The 7,500-nt window shown below is 32.6% G+C and overlaps 1 pseudogene; it reads left to right on the forward strand.

The window, feature by feature from the left end:
• Window positions 1-7,500, forward strand: part of LOC137658086 (uncharacterized) — a 57,649-nt pseudogene that overhangs the window by 48,484 nt on the left and 1,665 nt on the right.

Consider the following 7,500-nt stretch of genomic DNA (forward strand, 5'->3'; position numbering starts at 1 on the left):
TGAGAGAGAGAGAGAGAAGAGAGAGAGAGAGAGAGAGAGAGAGTTTTATCACTAAAGAGAGATAAGCGTTTTCCAGAAACAAGAAAAGACTATGGACATACAATGGTTCTACTAAAATTTATACTCAAATGACTACTAGATCTTAGATGATCTACAATATTAGTTGCTCCATATACAGTGAGTGCATAAAAGGGTATTTATTTCATATGATAGAGAGAGAGAGAGAGAGAGAGAGAGATGAGAGAGAGAGAGAGAGAGAGATTTATTCGAGTGTGGTAAGGTGTTAAATGAACTTCTAAGTGATGGTATATATTTGTAAATTTTTGTTTAGATAGGCCGAATTAAGTATTGTATGTACCTAAATGACTTGTGAAACACATGAAAATATTTCTATATGAGAGAGAGGAAAGAGAGAGAGAGAGAGAGAGAGAGAGAGAGAGAGAGAGAGAGAGAGAGATAATGTTCATCCGATTCCATCCAATAAATGCGTGCTCGAGCAACCTTATGCACCAGTCCTCGAAACTCAGTAGCATCGGATAAACGCTAAAGCTCTTGGTCTCTGAGCTCAGAGATCAAGCTTTTCCGGTATTAACCTAAGCTTTCCGAGGCTGAGTTCCCTCCTTCTCCAGCTTAAGCCTCAAGAATATGTACCTTGAGCCTTAGACTGACTTTTCGCTTATGTTTTAAGTTGTCTCTGGAAATGCGTTTGCTCAAATGTTTCTGTTCAGGTAAATTTACTTAGTATTTTGATATTCATTATTTTGGTTAAGTATCGATACTACAGTTCATTATAATGACATTTATGAGGATTTCAAGCATTTTTAAATGAAACGTAGTAATTATAAACAGTGAACATAAGGGATAGAATTTATGTATTAAGTAATATATAATATTCCTATTGAATTCTAAAATAATTATCTTTAATTATAATCTATTTTCTGTTTCACCCCTAAATACAAGTATCGCAAAATTTTCAATGATAAATAAGATATTTATGATACAAGAAGATATACAATTAATAGATTAATACTGGTACGTTTCACAAAAACTCATCCCTTTACCCCCATTGGATGTACTGGTTACGTCCTTGTAAAAAACTGCTATTTACATTTTTTTGCATATGTCTGATAACTTTATGAGAAACTTCAGGCATTTTCCAAAAGAATGAGACCAACCTGACCTCTCTATGATGAAAATTAAGCTGTTAGAGCAATTTAAAAAATATATATTGCAAAATGTGCTTGAAAAAAAAAACGCCTGGGGGTTAAGGGTTGGAAAGTTCCAAATAGCCTGGGGGTAAAAGGATTAACAATTTACCTGATATTGATTGACGTCAGTAGAATATTGATAAAGAAGGATATGGATAATTCCTATGAAAGTTCCAAAGATTTAGAAAGTGCCACATGAACACGAGTACTTTCACACTTTACATGAGTTTGATTCTACCTATTCTTCACTATCTAAAGGTTTTTCTAGTTGTATTAGTACTTATTTGTACTATTATGATTGAATTTACTTATCTGATTCAATTTCACTCTTATTATTATCATTATTATTATTATTATTATTATTATTATTATTATTATTATTATTATTATTATATATATATATATATATATATACATGCACAAGCACAAACACACGCACATACACACACACACACATATATATATATATGTGTGTATATATATATATATATATGTATATGTATATGTACATATATATATATATATAATGTGAGAGAGAGAGAGAGAGAGAGAGAGAGAGAGAGAGAATACTGAAAGGAAGAGAAGTCAGAAGAAGTAGTTGATCGAAAATCAATACTGTGAACAATACTCTTGTGACGATTATATCATTGTCTTCTGGGAGAAGGTGAATATTGGAGTACTTGACTCATCAATTTCCATACTTTTTATCACTTCTTTCTCCTATTCTTAATTTGGGCCAAAGGTATATATAAATATATATATATATATATATATACAGTATATATATATATGTATATATTTATATATATATATATATATATATATATTTATATATTTATATATATATATATATATATATATATTTATATATAATTATATATATACATATACATATGTATATATATAAATATCACCCACGAAATCACGTGAGCTTGTGATATATGTTCATATATATATATATATATATATACATATATATATATATATATATATGTATATATATTATATATATATACATATATATATGTGTATATATATATATATATATATACATATATATATATATATATACGTACAGTATATATATATATATATATATATAGACTATATATATATATATATACACAATTGTTGTTCCATTCTCACTCACAACTATCGCAAATATCCAAAATTTAGTTTCCTTGCCTCATATTTTTCACCGTAAACCGAGAGATATTTTTAAAAGCAAAATAGAACGAGCTAAAGATAAATGTTATAGGTCCAGGACAGCATCGATGTTTGCCTTTGTTAGACTTTTTAAAAGTAAAACTCTCTTTACTCTTGCTGTTGGTGATATTGGAAAGCGTTAATGCAATATTTATATTATTTTTCCTAGTAAGAAATAATTATTTTGAACTATTGGCGTAAACAGTTAGTCATTTATAGTGAGCATAATTTTTTGTATATTTCAGATGTTCCCATAAAAATGAATGACAAACTGTAGATTGTATTATTATTATTATTATTATTATTATTATTATTATTATTATTATTATTATTATTATTATTATTATTGTTATCATTATTATTATTATTATTAATTTAGTCAGTCTATGACTCGACTGGCGAAATCTAACCGAGGACCTTTGCGTCAAGAGGCGTAGGAGGAGATGATGATGATGACTATTATTATTATTATTTATTATTATTATTATTATTATTATTATTATTATTATTGTTGTTGTTGTTGTTAAATGATGACGTAGTATTTCAAGACATTATAATTTGACATCTAAAGGAAAATTGTCTGGAAATATTATTTTGAGGAATTATTTTTTATATATTTTTCCACAATGAAACTTTAGTTTATGATTCTGAGCATAAACACTCAGTTATTCAGAAACATGCAGTAGACGGCATTAAAACATCTTTTAACTTCCGTTGAATGTTCAATTATGAATATTCTTATACACAAAATTTGAAGAGCACTTCCTGGGGAACTTAATTTCAACGCATAAAATCTTGAATATCAGTGCTACGTTGTTAGTTATCGGTAGAGTTGGCTTCGTTAACTCTGGTACACTTCATAGGAAGCAAAGGAGACTTCGGTGTACCTGAAGTAACGATGCCAACTGTACCAACAGTAATTAGATATGCAAGCTATTGATCACTAATTCAATGCTCTATCAGTTATGTGGAAACTATTTAATATAGCAGCACTCCCCTTATAATTGTAACAAATACAAAGTATTATCCAGTATTTATGACATCTGAATTTTGGTCTTCTGGAAGCGTTTAAATCCTTAAAAATGCATTTTGAGTGATGATCTGCTTGTAATTCCAATTAATGATAGAGTTAAGAACTTATAATCATTATAAAATACTATATTTACATCCTATTTATATATTCCTTTTTCTTATATTTCAGGTTTTTCCTATCAACACCTCAAGACCAGCGAAGAACTCCCCTCAAGAATACTACCTTCATGGGAAATTAACAAGAAAATCTCGAAACCAGCCTTATAATAAGAATTGCTAGCTCTGGTTAACTGAATAGCATGCCTTACATAGGCTCTATCACTCAAATTATATGGGCAGTTATATCTCTAACAATGTTATATTGAATCATTAAATATACTAGGTGAAAAATATAAACCCCCATCCTGCAGTTAATGAAGGGAGCCGCAATTTAGAGATTCAACCTCATAAAAAACGTAGCTCCCATACATCTTGATGGATAACCGAGAGAGAAAAAAAGGCCAGATAATCTATAGGAAATGATTGTCCTGAAGGCGATGTAATTAGGCTAAGTGTGAAAAAAGACCTAAATAAGATACTACTCGGACAATGATCATTATAAGGGGTCGTAAAACTTGGTTTTATTTGTCCGGAGGTAGTTCGCTTTTACTACTGGTGTGCCTGTGGCTGTCCGTCGGCTTCGTCCTTTCGGGCTGCCCCAAGGTCTGCGAATGCAAATGGCGGGATGGAAAAGAAGTGGTATCCTGTCGCGAGGCTCATTTCATTGACATCCCTCGAGGACTAGATCCCTCGACTCAAGTTTTGGATCTTAGACATAACAATCTTAGGATACTGCCCAAGGATTCTTTTGTATACACGGGGCTAGTGAATCTGCAGAAAGTTTGGCTGAGTTTCTGTAATCTAATGCGGGTGGAGGATGGCGCTTTTCGAAAGCTGATGAATGTCGTCGAATTAGATCTGAGCCAATAATTACCTGAAGTCAGTACCGACTAAGGCGTTAATGGATATGGGAGGTCTACGCGAATTTAGAATTGCTCATAACTCTCTTACAATCATATCTTCCACTGCTTTTTTACCTACGCCAGAACTTGTACAGTTAGATATTAGCCATAACAAGATTACCGTCATAGAACCTAGGGCTTGCGAGATTTAATCTATCTCGAAGTTCTAGATATATCCGAGAATAAAATTACTACTCTTTCTGCCAGTGAAATGATACCGCTGACAGTTCTGAGAGTCATGAATCTGGATGGCAATAATTGGCACTGCGATTGCCATTTAAAAGCGTTAAAAAAATGGCTCGATGACTATGAAGTAACTCCTACTATACCACCAGCGTGTTCACACCCTAGATGGCTGATGGGTCAGCAATGGCAGATATTAGATCCAGATGAATTTGTGTGCGCTCCTCAAGTAAGCGCAGCTGCTCCAAGAGTACTTGCTTCAGAATGGAGAAATGTTACCCTAGTCTGCCAAGTAAAATCTGAAGTCGAGACTACTATAACGTGGTTAGCGGGCGATAGTGCCATACAAAATACAAACGAATCTTTAGATATTTTATATTCGAAGTAGCTCTGCCTGATTATAATTCTTATATTTCTAATCTGACAATGACAGGCGTGGTCGCCGAAGATCAGGGTACATATCGCTGTGTAGCAGAAAACAGAGCAGGATACAGAGAGGTCAACCTAACCCTTCAAGTGTCTCACGAAGTAGCTGAAGTTCGAGTGGCTAATGTTGAGCCAACCACCTATGTCAAAAGCGGTTTAGTCATGGGCATATCGATAGCTGCATTTGTTTTTATTATCATGTGTAGCCTTATATACTGTAAGCTACGTAGCGGTGGTCATTCAGAGCAACAGGAAGAAGAGAAGCCAGCCATTCCACAGACATCAAGAGCTTCCGACTCCGAAGGCCACAGCATGGCAGGTTATCACATCGTTCCAACTAATGAGATTGATGACCCTCTTCCTCCAAGATCTCAAACTCAACCAGCCTTGGATGGTTAGAAGGGCAGGGGGGAATAGTAGTGGAGGAGGAACTCCGCGTTTAGATAAAAACTCCGGCCACCATAAGGATCATAGTCAAACGATGAACGTACCAACGTCAGCTCCTAGTAGTGTTTCTTACGTAGAGATCCCCAAATCAGGCATCGGTGCAGCAAGAACGACGCTTGAAGATCGGGCTCGGTGGAAGGATGTTATAGTCCATAGCAAAGATATCCTCCCTCAGTCTTCGTGTGGGCGATCAGGGTCTCAAGTTTCTCTTAGTAGTTCGAATCCATACCCAGCATCTGTTGGATCTGCCCAGACAAGGGCAAGATGTTCATGCAGCAGGGAACACTTTCCCACTTCATAATTTGAATCCTTCTTATTGTACAATTCCAAGATCGTGAGTAATGTCATAGTTCCGTTACCATTGACTAGATTAAACATGTGGATTAATTCATCTTATATCAATCTTTATGAGAAAATCTGTTACCATCAACTGGATTAAATATGTGGACTAATTCATAACATATTAATCCATATGAGAAAAGGTTTATCATGGATTTCAAAATATATTTGAAGAATCTAGTTTTCTATTAGCATGGAATATAGAAGTGTGTTATCCTTGCAATTAATAAGTATTTCTGACCGTAATACATTTCATCACTTCCTGAATACTTATTAAAATAATCAAAATGTTATTAGTAACGAAATTAGAGTTTGTTATAGCTTTAAGATGCCCTGAACTAATATTTCTAAATTTCATTTTATGCAATGCAGGCGATCCAAACACCACGGGATTCCAGTAATGCAGGCGCTGCAGGTTTAGAAGGGCCAACGGATTCGTTGGAGCAGTCGTCTTTTAACAATACACACGACTCATCTTTAAGGTACAGGGAAGTCAGATTTTTGTTTTACTTTTTTAGGGCATGATCTTTTTCAAAGTTACACAATGTACTCATATTCTAGAAGTAGTAAGATTTTTGGTTTTACTTCTTTTAGGGTATGGCTTTTTTGGAGTTTGATTATATACTCAAAGGTTGAAAGGTAAAAGTGAATATGTGGTTGTCAGAAAATAGTCACAATTTTGGTTTTACTTTTTTAGCGCATGATTTTTTGAAAGGTTATATTATGTACTCAAATGTTGAAAGGTAAAAGTCAATATATGGTACAGAAAATGATCATATTTTTCTCATTACTTTTTTAGGGCATCACTTTTTTTATATACTCAAATGTTGACAGTTAAAAGTGAATATGTGGTTGTCAGAAAACAGTCAGAATTTTGGTTTGAATTTTTTAGGCATGACTTTTTTTTAAGTTACATTATGTACCCAAATGTTAAAAGCTAAAAAGTGAATATGTGATTATTTCTGATAGAGGAAAACTAAGTAAGAAGATTATAAACGGGAATCATTTTAATTGAATATTATAATTCTCTTATCGCAGGTCTTCCAGCGCTCTCAATTTAGCTCTGAGTGAGGCAGCCTCCCACGCTTATGCCCAGGGCCATATCCCATTAAGGGGCCATCCGTTATTGCCCGGGGCACCTGGGCTAGAATCCCATGATCCACAGGCATTGCAAGAACTAATTGCTTCTCAAAGGTATTGGAAACGAAGTGTTTCCTGAAGATACAAATGCGGATCTATATAGGTTTCTAGGAACGCATATATGCGTATTGGTTACTGCATTCCATTTCTATATGTTAAATATATATATAATATATATATATATACATATATATATATATATATATGTATATATATATATATATATATACATATATATAATATATATATATACTGTATATAATATATATATGTATATATATATATATATATGTATATATATACATATATATATATATATATATGTATATATATATATATATATGTATATATATATATATATATATATGTATATGCATATATATATATATATGTATATATATATATATATATATATATCGACTAAATTACTGTACATTTATATAAACAGGGGTTACAGACATATCAAGTAGCATGAATTTATATTTCAATAAATATATATCATATGTCAAATAATGTCA

This window comes from Palaemon carinicauda, chromosome 19 (assembly GCF_036898095.1).
Source record: "Palaemon carinicauda isolate YSFRI2023 chromosome 19, ASM3689809v2, whole genome shotgun sequence".
Lineage (NCBI taxonomy): Eukaryota > Metazoa > Arthropoda > Malacostraca > Decapoda > Palaemonidae > Palaemon > Palaemon carinicauda.